Source organism: Hypomesus transpacificus, unplaced genomic scaffold (genome assembly GCF_021917145.1).
Source record: "Hypomesus transpacificus isolate Combined female unplaced genomic scaffold, fHypTra1 scaffold_105, whole genome shotgun sequence".
Taxonomy (NCBI): Eukaryota; Metazoa; Chordata; class Actinopteri; order Osmeriformes; family Osmeridae; genus Hypomesus; species Hypomesus transpacificus.
This window is the reverse complement of record NW_025813697.1, coordinates 699,825-720,274: the sequence shown is the minus strand read 5'-3', so window position 1 is coordinate 720,274 and position 20,450 is coordinate 699,825. Positions and strand designations below refer to the sequence as shown.

At 42.1% G+C, this 20,450-nt stretch overlaps 1 protein-coding gene and 1 long non-coding RNA gene across 4 annotated transcripts in view; one reads left to right on the top strand and one right to left on the bottom strand.

Annotated features, from left to right (window-relative positions):
• Positions 1-20,450, bottom strand: part of vil1 (villin 1) — a 152,154-nt gene that overhangs the window by 60,508 nt on the left and 71,196 nt on the right. The window lies entirely within an intron of this gene.
• LOC124487864 lies at positions 7,759-14,141 on the top strand. Its single transcript, XR_006958554.1, has 2 exons — positions 7,759-11,923; positions 12,165-14,141. It is a non-coding gene; the product is annotated as an uncharacterized LOC124487864 (long non-coding RNA).

Sequence of the window (20,450 nt, the reverse complement as noted above, 5' to 3'; positions counted from 1 at the left end):
AGTGTGCTGATGTCGTTTTTACCATTGAAACGGTGTCTGTCCCCCAACCTTTTTCCAAATTTCGGCGTTCAATTATTAGGAATTATACCAATTTAATATGTATTCAGCCTTGCTCCCCCGTTGCTCTTCCCACCAAGTTTTCTGATGACAGTGCCACCTTTGCAGAAGAATTATCTACGTCTAAAGCTGCCAAAAACCCTGTCTGGAATGTTGGGCATCCTAAACATCAGATCTCTATCCACAAAGGCCGTTTTGATTAATGATCTGATGTCTGACTGCAGCCTGGACTTGATTGGACTCACCAAAACCTGGCTAAAACCTGACAAATATTCCCCCCTGAATGAAGCATCGCCTCCGGATTTTGCATACTCACACATCCCTAGTGTATCAAAGAAAGGTGGTGGTGTTGCTATGATAAATGAAGCTAGCTTCAACCTCAGCCTAAAATCTGTTAACACCTTTAAATCATTTGAAATAATTTGCATGAAACCACCAACTATTTTAAAAAGGAAAAATGCTACTACTCCTAACCCCCCTCCCTCATTTTGTATAGTTACTACATACCGGCCCCCCGGCCCGTATTCCCTCTTCCTAGAGGAATTTGCAGATATTAGTGCTGATCTTGTGACATATACTGATAATATTTAAATTATGGGTGATTTTAACATTCATGTAAATGACCCAAAAGATCCTTTAAGTAAAGCCTTTACTGGTCTAATGTATTTCACAGGTCTCGCTCAGGTAGTTTCCAAACCTACCCATCTTCACTCGCGTACTAATCAAGATTAGTGACATCATTGTCCACCCCCACAATTCTATATTATCAGACAATTGCCTGGTTACCTTCAAAATGGACCTCTGCCAGAGCCTTGGAGGCACCCAGAATATTTCTACTAGCCACTGCATAACCCCAAACACAGCTCTGGAACTGGCTAGTATTCTACCCGCTGCACTAGAAGCACTTGACGTCCCAAATAAATCATTAAATGCTAAAATGAGGGATCTAAATTTGGTTTCTCAGCTATCCCTAGACTCTGTTGCCCCGCTCAAAACCAAGGAAAAGCAAAGACAAGAAACTGGCTCCATGGTATTCAGAGGAAACCTGCACTCTCAAGATGTCCACTAGAAAACTAGAACATAAGTGGCGTACCACTAAAGAGGTTTTCCGCCTGGCATGGAAGGACAGCCAAATGGAGTACAAGCAAGTCCTCATCAGGTCCAGATCAGACTATATCTCTAAATTGATTAGTGAGAACAAACACAACACTAAGTTCCTATTTGATACTATTGCAAAACTCATTAAGAAAAGAACACTCTGTGTTAGTTCAGATCTCTCTCCCAATTATTTCTTTGACCATATAATCTATGCAATAAAGGACAAACTACAGACTAGTCCTGGAGGAGTGGCCATCGACACTGAATGTTCCTCTATACCCAGCATTGTGCATGTTGAGCCTCTCACTCACTTTAACCCTATTTCTATGGAAGCGTTCATCGAGCTGATGGATTCCTCAAGACCCCCTCCCTGCCAAACTTTGTAGAGAACTTCACTCTATTATTGGGGCACCCTTGCTTAGTATTATTAATGAATCTATTGTATCTGGCCAAGTCCCCGACGATTTCAAACAAGCTGTTATTATATGGAGAGAGATATGTCTCAAAAGTATTCGTAAATGCAAGTACCATGACCCAAAAATGTTTCACAAATTACAAATGTGTTTTACGATCCACAAAAACACAATTCTTACTCGTGATTTGTAAGTTGGCATTTACTTAAATGTGCTATGATTTTTACATATAGATGTCCATTCGTAAATATATCGTTTGTAATTTCTTAAAATACTTAACATTTCGTGTGTGCATTTCTCATGGTTTGTCATGTAAATCTGCAATTCGCGTGTGAAGTGTTGAATCTGCAATCGCTCAATACACGCGTGCAATCCTTCTTCCAATGACGTTTTTTTGAGACATTCTTTTTGGTCTTTTGCGATCCACACACAAATAGCTTTTTGATCCACAAGCCCCCCCCCCCCCCCCCCCCCCCCCCCCCCTTTCGACAATGCCATCCGGTAGGTGGCAGTGTTGTCCTCTACCTTGATGGTTGTACGCCAGTGCTTTAAATAAATGTAAATAAAATACATTTATTTTCCCCTACCAGTAACCCCTTACCAATGGTATGTGGTATGGGGCTATTATTGTTGAATAGCTTTGCTACAATAATAGCCCCATACATGTGCTTTGAACTTAAGTTGTCACGAGTATCTGGCATTTGCTATTCACCTCGCTCCAAAGGCTGCGGCCGTACTGTAGCCTGGTAGTATTTGGCCGATACTTTCGTGAAAATCTTGATATTGATTTTGGGACAGTGACATGGCTGGTCAGCTTTCAAATCTTCCTGTCAAACTTACTGTAAAATTATATTTACTGTTTGTCAACCGTACACAATGTTATTGCTTTTGAATCTTGCTAGCATAACGTTAGCTTTCGGGCTAATAGCTCAGTCAAAGGAAATCCGGTGGGCAGAGGACAACACTGCCACCTACCGGATGGCACTGTCGAAAGGGGGGGAGGGGGGGGGCCTTCTGTTTGTGGATCAAAAATCTATTTGTGTGTGGATCGCAAAAGACCGAAAAGAATGTTGTCATTGGAAGAAGGATTGCACGCGTGTATTGGGCGATCCACAAATGCAGATTCAACACTTCACACACAAATTGTAGATTTACAAATGACAGACCACGAGAAATGCACACACGAAATGTTAAATATTTTAAGAAATTACAAACGATATATTTACGAATGGACATCTATGTGTGAAAATCATAGAACATTTATGTAAATGCCAACTTACAAATCACGAGTAAGAATTTTGTTTTTGTCGATCACAAAACACATTTGTAAATCGTGAAACATTTGTGGATCATGGTACTTGCATTTAGGAATACTTTTGAGACATATCTCTCTCCATATTATGAAGCCCCTTCTTAAAAAACAAACCTGGATCCAGGTAGTCTTAGCAACTACAGGCCAATTTCAAATTTGCCATTTCTGTTCAAAATTTTAGAAAAAGCTGTGGCACAACAGCTCTGTCTGGATTTCGTCTTCACCACAGCATTGAAACTGCATTAGCCAAGGTAGTCAATGATCTATTATTAACTCTGACGTGGGCTCTTTCTCTGTCCTGGTTCTTCAAGATCTAAGTGCAGCTTTTGACACTGTGGATCATTAGATTCTCCTGGAATGTATGGAAAACTATGTTAGAATTTCTGGTACTTCACTTCAGTGGTTTAGATTGTATCTATCTGATAGATCACAATATGTCCACTATGATGGCTGCTCATGCAGGAGATCCACAGTACCACAGGGTTCAGTTCTAGTCCCTCTGTTATTTGTTATTTTCACTCTATATGTTGCCTAAGGAAACATAATTAGAAGCTCTGGGGTAAATGTTCACTGTTATGCAGATGATACTCAGCTATATATGTCTATAAAGCCTGGAGATTTTCCACATGCTATGGAAAAAATTGTTTCTGGGTTGAGAACTTGGATGACAGCAAATTTCCTTCTTCTAAATTCGGATAAACCCGAGGTCCTAAAAAATACAGAAATAATGTATCCAATCTGACCTTAGACTTAGACAGCGTCAAAGTCTCACAAAGCCAGCTGGTAAAAAATCTAGGAGTCTCAATGGACCCAGACCTTTCGTTTGAGTACCATATCAAGCAAATTACTTGAACTGCATTTTTCAATCTACGTAATATTGCCAAAATACGAAAATTCCTCTCAAAGGATGATGCTGACAAACTAATGCATGCATTTGTTACGTCCCGATTGGACTACTGCAATGTGTTGTTCTCTGGCTTCTGACCTACCAATTTTTTTACAGCGGGTGCAAAATGCTGCTGCTAGACTATTGACTAGAAAAAGAACGTTTGATCACATAACATCTACTCTTGTCTCTTTACACCGGCTCCCTATCCAAGCCAGAGCTGATTTCAAAGTTCTACTACTAACTTACAAATCTCTGCATGGATTGGCACCACTGTACCTCTCCAGTCTCCTTGCACCCTATTGCCCCGCAAGGACACTTAGATCTCAGGATGTCGGCTCTCTGGTGGTTCCCAAAATTAAGAAAAAAACAGCTGGAGGAAGGGCATTCTCATATAGAGCACCTCTTCTCTGGAACAAATTAACTGTCTCAATTAAGGAGGCTGATACTGTTTCAAAATTTAAAATTAGGTTAAAAACGTAGTTGTTTAGTCAATTCTACGATTTTTAAAGGTAAGCATGTGTGTATGTACTTTATTTGTAAACCTTGGGTGTGTGTTTACCTATGTGTGTATCACATGTCATTTTTAAATTGTAATTCTAGCTTATATGTTTGCTCCATCATTGCCCCATCTAGATGTTACAAATAAAGTAAACCTGTTAATGTATATTGTTATTGTTATAGTTTCCATTGCTGTATATTGTTACTGGTATAGTTTCTGTTACTTGTTAGTGACAATGTTGGACGGGTTGTTTTCATCCATATTCATATAAGTATAACTTATTTTAGAGTTCTTTCCCCTGAAACAGATTTCATGTTTCAACCGAGGGAGGCTGTCGCTGTCTTGGTGTGTGGGGCTGCATCAAATACCCCTTTTTGATCTGTTAAATTGCTGCACTAGTCCAAACTTGACCGGTGGGGATCTCATTCTATTATTACTGTAACTGTTAGCTGCTCCGGGCATTCTCTAATCCCTGCTCCCCCCCCCCCCCCCACCACCACCACCACACACATCCCTTGTGGTGTGGGGGGTTTGAGCTGTCAGCACCTGCCTGGTCGTCGGTCTGCCAACGCTGGACCTGGTTGTCAACCGGAAACCAGTCTCCATGACGGCCAACATCGGGCTCCCGGTCCTGTCCTACATCTATCTATAAAGTTGAACAATGGATTTTGGTATTTCAAAAGCCATTCACACTGTATGAATATGTTTAGCCTGTGTTCTGCTCTTCTCTCTCACCAACCGTCTCTGGAGGAGGGGATCCCTCAGGGGATCCCTCCCAAGGTTTCTTAAATTTTTTCCCCTATTGGGAGTTTGTCTGGGAGTTTTTACTTGTCTTCCTTGAGGGTTTAGGTTAGTTGAGGGGCAGTTCTATGGGCGTATGTGAAGCCCTCTGTGACATGCTTGCGTGTTAAAACAGCTATACAAATACATTTGATTTGATTAATGCTAGGGTAACGACTGCCAAACGCGTGCAACGTTAGTCAAATGTTCTACAAACGTTCTTCAGCGTTTAAAATTAAACGTTGAAGAACGCTGTTCAAAACTTTTTTCCACAGAAATTGTACCCTCTTGAGTTTATATTTGGTCTCCATATGCAACTCATATGCTACTCTATCGGCTAAATGACTAAATGTCGGTTAATGACTAAATGCAACTGTTATCTTTTTTATTATATCTCGTGCTTACTTTTTAAATTGTATGTATACTTATGTTCACTTTGCTACTGCAATGCCCGAATTTCCCCATTGTGGGACGAATAAAGGTATATCTTATTACACATCTTCTTCTGCCATTGGAGACTATGGCATTGGCAGCCCCTAAAACCAAATGGTAAAAAGTTGTGAAATATGGCACACTCATTAAGGACAGTTCCCTCTTTATTTTCACAAATTTTCATATTTACCATTCCAGCACTCTGGCGCCACCAACGGGTCAAAGTTGGACTTGTGTTTACACACTTAACTTTTGAACCGTATGACCAATTTTCAAAAATTAAGTACTGTTGGATTCCCTGGATCAAGACGAGTTCAACACACTCTATGGTGTCAATTTCCGGTTATATAGATTTTCCGCCATTTTGAATTTTAAGGAAACTTGTTCGCTACTCACAATTGTTGTCTAATCTTCATTAGAATTGGCACAGATCATCGTCAGAGCAACCCTGACTCAAATTATCAAAGGATTTTTGATTTTCAAAACCATTTGAATGAAAAAACTTTCTCTACGTTGTAGCATGTCCATTCTGCAACAAATTTGGCAGAGATTATCGTCAGACCAAGCCTCACAAAAGCTATCACATGAACTTTTGATTTTCGAAAACATTTGACTGGACAGACAAAATCTGCAGCAAAGCCGGCAAACAGGAAGTTGGGTCGTATCTCAGCAAACCTTTGATTTATTCACACCAAACTTGCTGCAAGTACTCGGAACCCTGTTCTGAGGATGTCTAAAATGTTTTCTGTGTCATCTGACCTGCTTGGCCACCCTGCTGCTTGCAGCTATATTTATTCATATTCTTTTTTTGTCTTCCAAGCTTGTGTGCAACACAATGCACTATACAAACTTCCCTTGCTTAACCCACTATACACAGTTCAGGGATGCACATTTTAATACAGCTTTAGCAGGGACATCAATAAACAATATTTTTTGCAATAATTTGGCTAACAATACCTTGGACCTTGTTGTTATTACGTTTGAGGCAAAATAAGATAATCAGTAGGCCTATTATTAGGGTTCCTCCGGTAGGAGGAAACCTATTGTTTTTGTTAGTATTCTTATTATTAGTATTCTTATTATATCTCTCCGCTAAATGGCCCAATAGCTCAAAAAGTCCTGGGGTCTCATTTATAAAGCTTGCGTACGCACAAAAGCGGGCTGAAAATGTGCGTACACCACTTTCCACGCAAAGGTTGTGATTTATAAAAAACAAACTTGATGGGAGAAGGTGCGGTCCTCCACGCAAACTCTGACCCTCCCGTAGGACTACGCACATTTTGAAAACAGTTGGAATTGGCGACGCAGATGACCGTACTGTAGCCAGACTGCAGAAATTGAATGTGGGAAGAACATTACTCGTAATATTTATATATTTCGTTTTCCTCACACACGTTTTTTTCATTCAATTTCATGATTATAATGAAGATTACATCTAGCAGTGTTTATTTGCGCTTGAACTGAGTGATTATTGTTCCAGAAACACCTTGTACAATCCAACTCAAGTTTTAAATAAAAATTCAGCGCTTCCTTACCATCAGATTGTCCACTACGGGAGTTCAGGAGATTCCCCAACTGCATGGAATACACGATAACATCACATATCCTACCTTTAGTTAACTGCAGAACACAGTGTATAACTAAATATATTTCTTTAATACTGTGCAAATATCCTCATATGTCAAAAACTGGAAATACAGTCGTTAAGCTCCCGTGCAATCGCTACACTCTACGTCTTCGTTATCAGTCCAGACTTTAATAGATTATTGTTCATAACAAAACGCTTTTGTTTTCAAATTGTATCTCGACTTGCGGTATGTGGAAGAAATTTAGATTTCCTGTGTGCTTACATTATTCACTAATCAAGAGAACTAGTCATTGGATACTAGTTAGTATGTTCGCATGTAAGCTTGCTATTAATAAGAGTAGATTGTGTATGTGTCAGGGTTAATAGATGTTCGAGGTCAGGAGAAAATTCTGGGTAAATGTTCCTTGTCATGACTACAAGGAGAGCTCCAACTATGAACTCTCTAGTCTGAGTGGTCATGTGTTGGGAGCTGTGAATCTCTTTCTCTAAGACTGTTGTAACGTCATTACTGCCTGACTGTCACTATCTATGTTTACATTCTTGTGCCCTATAAAAGATGGTCCTCCGGCCTTCAGAGCCGAGAGAGACATGATTGAGACCTAAGGCTGGTGTTGTGTTGCATTTATTGTCAGAGGTCTGGTTTTCTCTCCCAATCTGCAGATTGATAATCCTTGAAAATCCAGACCTCAACTGAACTTAGTCACTCCGTTTATGAAGAGACGGACAAAACACTTTCTTCATCAATTGGCGTTGTCGAGCAGCAGGATTGCAGAACCAGATCCAGGAGAGACCCACGGCGGCACCAGTATAAAGCAGAACCCGTGGTGCACAAAACAAAATGGTAAGGGGATCCTTTTCCAAAACCCCATTCATGGACTGCTTTATGCTTGGTGCCCCTGCTGTCCCTCTGCGATGCTGGTAACGTAAACAATTTAAGAACCTTTTATTGTGATGTTCAGTTGGGAGCCTGGTCTTAGCAGACCAGAGTCTGCTAGGCCTCAACAGGAGGAAGATAATAGTAGGTTTAGTTTAGGTAGAGTTTTGGTTTGGTAAATTTGGGTAATTAATTGACTTGCTATTTTTACTTTGTCTAGGTCAGAGTTGGCAAACTCTGATAGCGTACAAGAACCCTGGTCGCGTGAAGTATTGAAAAAGTATGTAATATAATCTGTATTCTTGATCTGTGGCAAAGGATCTGTTAACAGAGAATACGGACCATACTCTTGATCTGAGGTAAAGGATCTGTTAACAGAGAGTATGGTTTTACAGATACAGACCAGGGGTGAACCAAACAAGGAAAGGTATGTGTTATTTTTTAAATGCATGTTTACAGCTGAAAACTTTAGTTGAACAGAGATCTTATGTTGGTTTGAATTGTATTAAGTTTAACTGAATTGTATTACGTTTTGTGTTGGGCTTTTCTCTTTTGAACAGAGATCTTATTGGGACTTTAATTTTGTTTGAATTGTAACTGTATTAAGTTTTGTTTTGGGCTATTTCTTAAAGACCAAGCACAGTAGGAGGATAGAGGATAGTTTGGCTTGAAAAAGGCCATATTTGTAGTTCACTACCATATGATATTGTAGTTCTTTTATTCTTCAATATTGTGACCGTAGACTGTTTTACAGTGCTATTAGATTGTGAGACTGTTCTACAGTGCTATGTGATTTTGTGACGAAATTCTAAAGTGCTGTGTGATTCTTGCCGCAGTAAATCATAAGAGTTGGCTACATAGCCTACAGTTATGAGATTTGTTACAGATACTTTGTATTCAGATACATTTGTTTTCAGTATGGGTAATCTAGCTTCCAGTACGGGAGCGATAGAGACGTTGTTAGTCCAGCCCGATATATGTTTGATTTACATGGAATTCAAGCAGTGTCAAGTATTGAGAGATGGCATGCGTGGATTAATCATGACCCGAGACATTGTTTTCCGCTGGAGGGAACGTTTGATGTAAAAATATTGGAGTTTAAAAGGTCATTTTGAAAGACGAGGAGACAAGTCGGACGTGTAAACAATATTGCAGCTGGCAAATGTTGACATGGTTAACTGAATCTAAGAGACGATGTGGCATTTTCTTGAGAAAGTACGGTCAGATCAAGCTAAAACTGATTCTGATAGAATGCTAGTCTACTCAGACAGAGACGAGATGAACAGAAAAGTCATTGTTAAAAGGTGATCAGACTGTCATAGAGTGAGGGAACTCAAGATATTGCTTGAACATGTTAACATGAAGTTGCTTGAGCAGACTAATAGAGCAAAAACTAATTGTGAGAAGTCAGTAGTTGTGAAACAGGCTGAAAGTAGCGTTAATTCTCAAGGGAAACAAAAGAGTCTACCTAAGACTAGCCTATTTACCGACGATAAAGATGATGTTGTTGCTATAGCTGTGGCTATGCAGAGGAGAGCCAGAGACAGGGAAAATGCATTGTTAGGAGAAGCAGCGGGTCAAGTGCAGCCAGCACAGAACTTACAAGAGAATGTTGAGGTTCATATCACAACAAATATGATTGGTGAGGTTATTCAGGAATGCCTGTAACTATCAGTTGAACCCCCAGGTATCAATGAACCCTATGTGTGCATATCCAGGCCCTGATGTATGACAGCCTCTGTACCTTTATCGCCCATGGTCAGTGACTGAGCTGAGGGAGCTAGGAAAGGGATTTCCTGACGTGAGAAAACTTAAAGCATACATTTCTGATGGTGTTTAATGGCAGTAATACTGGAGGGGTGTTGCTTGACTGGAGCAAAGTGTATGATCGCAAACAGAGAAAAGGAGGATCCTAAAGATTATATGGAAAGACTTACTAGGATGTTTTTGGAAAAAAAACATTCTGATTTTACAGCAGCTGCATCCTCATGCCATTTTGTCATGTGTTCATATGTGGATTGCTTCCTGAACTCCAGATAGAAAAGAAGAAACAGGTTCTACATTGGGAGAACAAACCTGTGGATATGATTATGGATTATGCCAAGCATAATTGTACACTGATGCTGGAGAATGCAGGAAAGAAAGTTGAGAAATGAACAACATTGCAAATGAATGTCTTACGGAAAGAAAATAATATGTTTAAAGGAAAAGGAGAACCAGGGGCAGACAACAAGGGGAGTAAGAGATAGACAGGGATTTGTGCATACTCTGTAAACAGATACGCCACAGGGAAAGTGATTGTCCAGGCACAGTATAGTACAGTCAGGATCCTTCAGTCACGTACTCCATACTACTGTACTCAACCCCTTCCGTTTTCTTCAGAACGAAGAGCTTGCTGAGGCCTGCTCAAGGACACTCAGACAGTAAACAACCACAATCATAATAATAATCAAGAATAGGGGAGGCAGAGAGCTTCTCTTTTTCAAGTAAGATACAGAGCTACTAGGTCAGCCAGTTCAACTGTAGACAGTACCCGAAATCAATGAGATGGTAGTGGTAGTTTCTGGGGTTCAGGTGGACACAACTGTCAGTTAGCTCTTATGGGTGGATAGATGGATCTTTGAATGATTATGTATTTCTTACAACTATGGGGTGTCAAATAAATCTGTTGGAAAGGAATTTGTTGTGCAAACCGAACCAAAATGATATGCACTACTGATTTTCTTGTCTATTCCTTAGGATAAAGAACACTTGGCCTAGAAATCCCACACACATCCCCCAGCAGTGGAATGCAGAGATTTTAGCCACAACATATGTGGCCTTGCTAGAAGCTGGGCCTGAGCTCCTGTGGTCCACACAAGCTAATCACATTGGGCGCATTAAGAATGCTACCCCAGTTGTTATCATTGTTTGTAGTAATACTCTTGAGAACCGTACCTCAGTATGCTAGTAATAGAGAAGTAGGGAAAGGTATTGTCCCAGTTATTGATGCGTTGTTGAAACAAGGAGTCATAGGTAGACTTAAGGTCAATTTGATCCTTTAAGGCTAATGAAATACTTAGAAGTTTATCATGGGTTTATTAGCTGGTAATGCCTGTGTTATACATCCTGTTGTGCCTAACTCTGTTACGATACTTAGCAAATAACCCTGTTACTTTCTAGCTCTGTGAATGACTATTGTTTTCTTTTCTCTGTTCCCATTGCAGAAGAGAGCCAGTATCTGTTTGCATTCACGTTTCGCCAGGTCTACTATACATTTCAGTTCTATCGCAGGAGTACACTGAATCACCTATGTTGTTTAGTCAGGCATTATGAGAGGAGCTCCAGGATGTCACCTTAGCAGCCGGCTCTACTCTGGTGCAGTATATTGATTACCTTTTTGATATGTTCTAAGAATCTTGCCTCCTGCCAACAGGACACTATTGCTGTGCTACAGGCACTGGCTGAGAAGGGCCACAAGGCCTCAAAGGCAAAACTGCAGTTATGGTCTTAGGAGGTCAAGTATCTGGGCCATACACTCAAAAGGTACAGAGCGTCTATTGACGCCTGACAGAGTGGAGGCCATCCGATGGATACCTAAGTGTAGAACACCAAAACAACTCAAGACTTTTTCTAGGTTCAGCCGGGTATTGTCGTTAGTAGATCCTTGATTATGCTGTGTTGGCTAAACCTCTCCTTGATTTAAGGAAGGAAACTGATACTCATTTGTTGTGGAAAACTGTTGCTGATAAATGATTTGTATCTCTCAAGCAGGCCTTGGCCCAAGCGCCAGCTCTCGGTCTGCCAGACTACACCAGGGTGTACTGACCCAGCAGCATGGTAATCTTAAGAGGCCTATCGCCTATGTGAGTTCTTCTTTAGATACTGTGGCAGCAGGTCCCCCCCCCGTGCTTACGAGCAGTCTGTGCTGCGGCAACATGTGTGGAAGCAACTTCAGAGATAGTGCTGGGGTCGCCCTTGGCAGTGATGGTTCCTCATGCAGTAAGTGCTTTTCTGTTACGCACCAAAACTCAATACTTGTCAGCCACGAGAGCTACAAAGTAAACTGATTTTGTTGACTCAAGGTAACATTACGATCCATAGATGCTCCAGCTTCATTGTTGCCCACCCCTGATGATGGTGAACCACATGACTGTGAGATGGTTGTCGATAAAGTGCTAACACCCAGACCTGATATGTTGTGACAAACTTATGAATAATGCTGAACTTGTGTTGTATGTAGATGGATCTTCGTCCCGAGCATGGGATGGCGCTCTAAACTCCGGATAAGCGGTCTGCACGGACAGTGAGACATTCGAATCTGGTAAACAGTCTCCACAATGCACTGCACAGCAGTTAGAGTTTTGCTTTGACAAGGGCATGTTGTTTGTCAGAAGGCAAGGTCGTAAATATTCACACTGACTCGAGGTATGGATTTAGAGTTACTCACAATTTTGGTGCCATATGGCCAGAAAGAGGTTTCATTAACTCCTCAGGTGGAGCAATTAAGAATGGAAAGATGATTTGATAATTTAATACTACTACTGAGAAAGCTAGCTATTGTTAAGTGTGAGGCTCATACTAACAATACAGAAAAATGTTTCAAGAGGAAATGCTAGAGCTGATGTTGCAGCAAAGGCTGCGGCCCATTGATGTGTCCCAGGTCTCTATTTGTTTTTTGTGTCTCAGCAACCGGAAACGCGCACTTCCTCTCTTCATGTTGTGGTGGACCTTCATGTCGCTGCTGATAACACTGAGAGGGATGGTTGGTTATCTGTTGGCTGTGTGAAAGATTCCATGTGCATTGTTCCCTTGGTTGGCTCGCATGGCACACGGATGTGCCCATACGATCAAGGGGGGTATGGTCTAAATAGTAAATACAGATTGTCTGATTGACTGGTTTTTCCACAAAGGCTGAACAACATTGTGCTCAGTGTCATATTTACCAGCAGCATAATCCCGAAAAGGGACCAAAGAGAAGAGACGCAGCCCACCCACCACCAAGTGGTCCTTTTATTAATTTACAAATAGATTTTATGCAGATGAACAAGTGTTGTAATTTTGAATGTGTAATTGTAACTGTTGTCATGTTCTCAAAATGGGTAGAAGCCTACCCATGTTGGAAAGTTGATGCTACCACGGTAGCCAAGATTTTATTATTAGAGATGTGATCTGTAGAAATGGGATCCTCACGAGACTGTCCAGTGATAGAGGTTCACATTTTATGGGTCAAAATTGTTCAGGAACTTTGTAAAGCGCTCCAGATCAACCGGCATTTCCACTGTCCCTACCACCCACAGTCTGCGGCCTGGGGCAGTGGAGAGGCAACATGGAACTTGAGAAAACAAACTAGCCAAGATATGTGAACAGACAGGCCTGAAGTGGCCTGATGCACTTCCACTAGCTCTTATGGCCATGAGGTCCACTCCCCAGAGGAGGAATGGACTTTCCCCACACAAGATATATTGTGGGGGGACCAATGAGATTGCCTGTATCTCCCACCATCATTGATACAGATGGATATCCACCAGATGGATGATACAATGTTAAACTTTTGTTACGCCCTTCCTAGAGCAGCCAGGGTTGTGCATTCACAGGTGAAAGCTGCCCTGCCTGGGGAGCCATGTCATCCCTATCAACCGGGAGACTACGTGTACGTGAAAGTGCACAAACGGAGGACTGCCTCTCACCGAGATGGAGCAGTCCATAGCTGTTTATCTTGGTGACTCACAGCTGTGAAAGTGGAGGGTTGTCCGACATGGAGCCATGCGACACACTGCGAAACAGCCCCTCCACCGAACAACACGGTGGAGGGTTTCAACGGAGAGCCAGGGACCGGTGGAGGAGCAGGTGCACCTCCAAATGGTGCCTGCTCCAACTTCATTTGTCTCATCCCCACTGGGTTACTCTTCCAGGAGTACACCAAGGGGGGTGGAGACCCGTTTGCAGCAGCTGATCCTGGAGCAGGTTCCAGTCCAGCGGACTGATTTGAGCCAGAACCAGGACCCCGCCATCCAGCACTCCAATCCAGGGGTGCCGAGAAGGAGGTCCCAAAGAGCACCCACCCGGAGGTGTTGAAGACGTCGAAAGGTGAGTCACATGTGGAGAAAGCCAGAGAGGGGCTGCTGTTGCTACCATGCCTCTCTCCCCCATGTGTGATTCATGAAGCAGATGACAGCACCCAGACGGGAAACCAGAGAGATGAGCCTGGAGAGGGGAAGACACTTTCAGTCTTCCTCCGGCCTCTACATGAAGCAGATGACAGCACCCAGAAAGGGGACGAGAGGATACTGAGGCAGAGGCCCTCGGTTGTTTCAAGGAAACCGAGGCCGCTGCCTGAGCTGCGATGCGAGATGAGATCCAGACATACTGACGCACACACCTGACAGACATTTACTGATACTGGATGCACGAGTCCACAGACATCGCATACATGAGCCACACTGAGAGTCACTATTGCACGCTCCCAATTATACTGATGTGAACATTGAGATTCATCATAAAGCACACATGAAGAACAATCTGTACAACAACACCTTACCGTGGATGAAAAAAAGTGACTGGACCAGCATTAGAGGGGACAGACCTTGCAGAGTTTGTGGTTAGAGTCTCAAGCACCCTGGAGGTTATCCAGGGATATCTGTCCCTCTGTCAATGGCTGATATGTGTAAGGTTAAGAAGTGGTTTTGTGTAAGGTTGGATGTAACAAATGTGACTGTTCTATGGAACGAATCAGTCATCTCTTGAATATGCCCCACTTGCATGGTTATGTGTATGGCACAGTGGTACAGTGAGAGTGTTGGGGAATAATACATGTAAGGATACGGTTTCTATGTATGCTCACACTCTACTGGATGATTCGAAAGTTCAATTGTATCTGAGTTCAATGTTACTTGTCCTGTATACCATTTGGACGGGTCACCTTAATTCCTGATGTTGCTGACTATGCTATTCATACAACTTTAGCATACTACAGAAGACATAGTATATGGTAGATTTTTTTGTTCAAATAATTATGGGAAGGTAGTGGAAAAAATAAATTTAACCACACTGTGTTTATGTATGCTAACGGCCTGTTGCATGATTTGCCTGTTGCAGATGGACCTGTAAGTACTGTATAAGGGCATCACCATTTTGGGTTCCTCATGCAGCTAACAATGGCACCATGTGGGTATGTGGTAAGAGTGCTTATTATTTTCTGCCAGCCAACTGGTTAGGAACATTTTACCTTGGGTTTATTGTAGGAGCCCTCAGACCTGTAGATGGGTTGCCCCTGCACCCCTTTCCCAAACATTGGTGGCACCGCCACAAAAGAAGTATTATTAAAGCAGATGCTAAGAATCTGGGATCACATTACGTGGATTAAATAGTACCTCAGTCTTGTCACGTTTTCAGCTGCCATTTTCCCTGTGTATGGTGTTATCACTGCCTTAACAGATATTAGGAGCTTAGCACTAGGGTTGGAGTCTATTGGTAATGAGACAGCCGACGCCTTAACTGCAGTTGCTTCTGAGATGAAGGCCATAAGGCAGGTAGTGCTACAGAACCGTATGGCACTGGATTATCTGTTGTCAGCTCTGTGATAGGTCATGACTGATGTACTTTTATCCCAGATGAATCTGCTAATATCACAAATATGCTCACATTAAAGAGATAATTTCAGCTTTTGGGGGAACCTGAAGCTTGGAATTGTGCTGACTGACCTCCTCTGTTGGGGGTTTCTTTTTCGACTATTATTCAAATGGGAATCACTGGATTGGGCATGTTAATCGTTGTTGTGCTGATTGTGGTTTGTGCTTAGAGGATGTGTACTGCCTGCTGTGTACAGTGCTGTGCAGTGGGCTCTCGTAAGGCTTCCAGTAAGATTATGGTAGCCCAAATCAAGCCACAGACAAAAGCAAGCAAAACTGACGATTACTGTACCAAGTACCAAGTGACTACTTTGCCAATGTAATAAAGATGGCCATTTGCCTCCTTCTATTTTCCAATTGATATACAATGCTGAATGCAATCTGAAGAGATCTGTCCTTAACCACAGATCAATTAATAATAATTAAAGATAATGGTTACTTTATTACTTGTAAACTGTTTGAAATGCTCAGATTTTACATGTAATGAACAGTGTTTGGTCTATACCCTGCTGTGTTGAGCTCATGAGAGCATGACCCTTGGTTATGTCCAGTAGAGAAACATGCCTATGTTTCTACAATCATTGTCATTATGCTATTCACTTCATTGACTTTGTACCTTTTCATCTGATTGGGTACTACCTAATACCTATAATCCTATAATCATGTATGCTGTGCTGAATAGTAACAGATACTGTATTGTTTGATTGTTAAGGTTTTGAAATGCTATGAAACTTGTGAAATGTAAGGTACTACAGCAGGCCCCAGATAAACAGTAGATACATGTTTGTTGTGTTGACGTTAAACGTCAACACAGAGACATGATTGAGACCTAAGCCTGGTGTTGTGTTGCATTTATTGTCAGAGGTCTGGTTTTCTCTCCCAATCTTGCAGATTGATAATCCTTATTAAAATCCGACCTCAACTGAATTTAGTCACTCCGTTTATGAAGAGACGGACAAAACACTTTCTTCATCAGGTATCACTGGCACAGTTGACGCCACTTGCACAGTTTTCTTTAATTGGTGATCTACCAGCCACAAAATGTTCTGAGTTTTCGGGCTCCACCAATAGGCCAACAGTGTCTGAGAAGTTGTCATGCGCTATGATTCACCGTAAAGAACAATCGTATGCCAGCGTCATGACGAGATACTAGATTAGCATTCATGAGGTGCTTTGCATTGACTATTTATGGTAAAAAATGGGCGTGTACAGGGCGGGGTACAATGCCGATTCACGTACGCACACTTGTGGGTAATCTGTGATTTATAAAGGGAACATTGCGTACAGGTGTGCGTACGCACGGTTTTATAAATCTGAATTTTTGTGTGCGTACGGCATTTTAGGCTTTTGGGCGTACGTACACTTTTAGTAAGAATCCTACGCACAGTTTTATAAATGAGACCCCTGGTCCCGATTTTTTCCAATTTGGCCCAATGATACAACAGGTCACTCATTACTCCCAGACGGCTAGTGGCCCATGTGCGCCCATAGGTGGCGCTATAAAACACGCCCAAAGTCTACGTGATTTCCCCAGCGCCCCATTACTCCAAAATGCCTGAAGATTGGAATACATGCCTTATTTCTCATGGGGAACAAAAAAGCCTCAAGAACCCATAAGGTCCGCCATGATAGATTTTGCTGTACTGTCCAAATTTGGTACAACCTTCAAAACCCTTCTACTCATAAACTATAGACCCAATCGACTTGAAATTAGTTCCAGATGTGTAGAATACATGTCTTTACATAGGGTGACATGGAATAAGAAATGCAATTCAAAATGGCTGAAAGAAGTGTATTTATGTAAATGTACAAATTGCCTCAATATTGTTTTCGTTAATAAATCAAATATAATTTTGACTGATTGTTTTTCAAACCTAATAGGGTTCAAGACGACATCAATCTCTAGTACCATAAACAATTTTCACCTTGGTATGTCAATACATGATTGAATTCAATTGAATTGCTCCACAGTGCGCACGCTCCAAATTCTCACAGACTCCTCCTGCCCCTTGACACTAGGGTGACCACCTGTCCCGCTTTGCGTTGTGTCGCACATCATTTTCACCCCTTGTTCCGCAGGTCGCATATAAAAAATGCTGTGCTATACAGCGAAAAGAGGAACAGGTGGTCAACCTACTGACACGTGCGAGCTTGGCGAGACGCACACACATCCTTTCTGGAAATGGTGTGCTGACCAAGCCCCACCCTCACCCTCATTTCGCTTCCAATCGCAGCTCGCCGTTATGAATATAAATTCTTTTTCGGCGGCCATTGTTGTATTCAACTGGAATTGCCTTATAGCCATGCTGGAGGCAGGCACGTTCGGTAAGTCCTATTTTTACACATTTTAAGCTAGAATCAATGATTGGGTTCGTGAAAGTACACTACTCTTGAATTATGGTGAAGGTTTGAGCACTTTGAGACCTTTATATCCTGAGTTTGAAGTGACGGAAAATCGAACTCGAAAAGTAGCTAACTTTTCTCCCTCTGCGTAATTATGTTACACAGACCATGTTTTGGTCGCGTCATGTTCATAAGTTCACCATTTCACTATTCGGTCCACACCAAAAATGCAGAGGAGGGCAGCCTTTAGGAGATGTGGGACTGGTGCTTTTAGCCAGATGCTCCGATTATTTTTGTGATTTGTGGAAAACTTGCAAGTGGATTGAGACTGCGTCCCGAGGGTACATTGTTTTGACTTAGCCTCAATGACAGACTCGGCTCGCTCACTCACTGGCAGTGTGTACGATATCGTAATTCACTAAATTCTAGTCCTAAAACGTCAGGGAGGGCTGCTTTTTGTAGACAAAAGTCTACTAAAGATAGCCAGTATATAGGATCTTTCAAAACAAGCCTATTTAATTTGTCATTTTCCTGAGAAAGCGACCTACGTTAGCCAGGCTAGTTTCACTCGGTCAGCCTATTTAAAGGTCTCTGACAGTCAGAATCACTGTTTACAGGCAAAGGGCGAGCTGGTCTTTGGTCAGATGTGTATATTGACTAGTTTAGAGCTAAAAAATACTCTTGCCAGAGCCTGGAATCGAGCCAAATGTTTTGAGTGACTTTGCATGTCCGGGTCTCCATCAGTTCAACACATTTGGATTTAAGTTCAAGTAATGCCATTGCATTTCACAGTCAACTGTAGTTTGTCAAGTGTTGATGTAAAAAGCTTCATTTTTCACAACTGACATGGATCTTTTCTTCACTTTTACAGGTCTGGAGGGTCATGCAGAGGCCTGCTCAACAAAAAATACGGAGTGTAACAGAGGATGCCCCGCAGCCTTCACCCCCACCAGTTTGCCTACAGAGCGAACAGATCCACAGGAGACGCAGTGGCGGCAGCACTCCATGCCGCTCTGTCACACATGGAGCAGCAGGGGAGCTATGTGCGAATGCTCTTTGTGGATTACAGCTCTGCATTCAACACCATCCTCCCACACAAGCTAGTGATTAAGCTGGGGGACCTCGGGCTCCCTTATACCACATGCAGGTGGATCAGCGGCATAATAGACTACAGGAGAAAGAAGACTGAGATCACACCATTGACCATCAGCCGGATCAGTGTGGAGAGGGTGGCAGACTTTCGCTTCCTGGGGGTCCACATACAGGACAGCCTATCCTGGAGTGTGGACACCTCTGAGCTGCTTAAAAAAGCCCAGCAGAGACTGTCCTTCCTGAGAATACTCAGGAATTGAGGAGTAACATCACACAAAGACTACTGGTGTTCTTTTACCGAGCCTCCATTGAAAGTATACTCACATACTGCATAGGCATTTGGTATACCAGCTGTACAGTGGCTCAGAGGAAAATGCTCCAGAGGGTCATCAACACCACTCAAAAGATTGTTGGCTGCCCTCTCCCCGCACTGGGAGACCTACACAGATCCCGTTGTCTCAAAAGAGCCCAGAACATCATAAGACACTTCACATCCTGGGCACTCCCTGTTTGAAATGTTGCCGTCAGGCAGACGATACAGATCAATCAAGGTAAGGACAAACAGACTCAAACACAGTTTTTATCCAACTGCAATAACCACTGTCAATGCTGCCAAAAACACAATGTCATGTTATGTTTTATGTGATGACTGTGGATGAATGACATGGGTGTGTTGTTTATGGGACTGTCTCAGGTATATTTATTCTGATTTATTATTGTTGTTTATTTTAGTTTTTTAGTACTTTTGTAATTTTATCCTTTTATTGATTTTTAGGCCAATGAATGTTGCACTGACTGGAAGCACTTTAATTTTGTTGTACCTGTGACAATGACAAATAAAGATCTATCTATCAGGATGCAACAGAGGATGCTGTGAGCAACACAGACCCCTTGCTGGACTACCCCTTTCTAGCTGGACAGCTTCTCTTCAGCCCTGACCCCAGGATGGCTTCATCCAGCTGGCCTGCTCTGCCTGCCTGCAGGCTCTGCTTGCCACTGCCTGCCAGCCCTCCAGAGACAGACAGTACAATACAAAATGGTTGAAAGGGGTGTATTTATGTAAATGTCCACATTGCCTCAAATCTTTGTGATACTGATTATTTATTTAGTTAAACAGGTGTCCAGGTACTTCACAGTATGACTAGCTGTATAGTCAAAATAGTAACGGTAATGTTTCATTCTGAGGGGATTCCTACACAATAGCTAAATCTGGCTCTTTTTTCATTTAACTGGCAAGTTTTCCTTTTACATGGTAGTTGCTATGGCTCAGGGGTATTGACAATTGCAATGGACATTTGAGAATGAATACACCCAAAGCTGCTAGAATGTAGTAAGTATTTATTGAATATAGCTTTTTGCAGAAAGGACCTGACACACACAGCGTACATTGGGTAGTCTGTCGGCATCTGATGAAACATTCTCCAGAGACAGGCTTTTTACACATGGAGATACAGCTGTAGCCA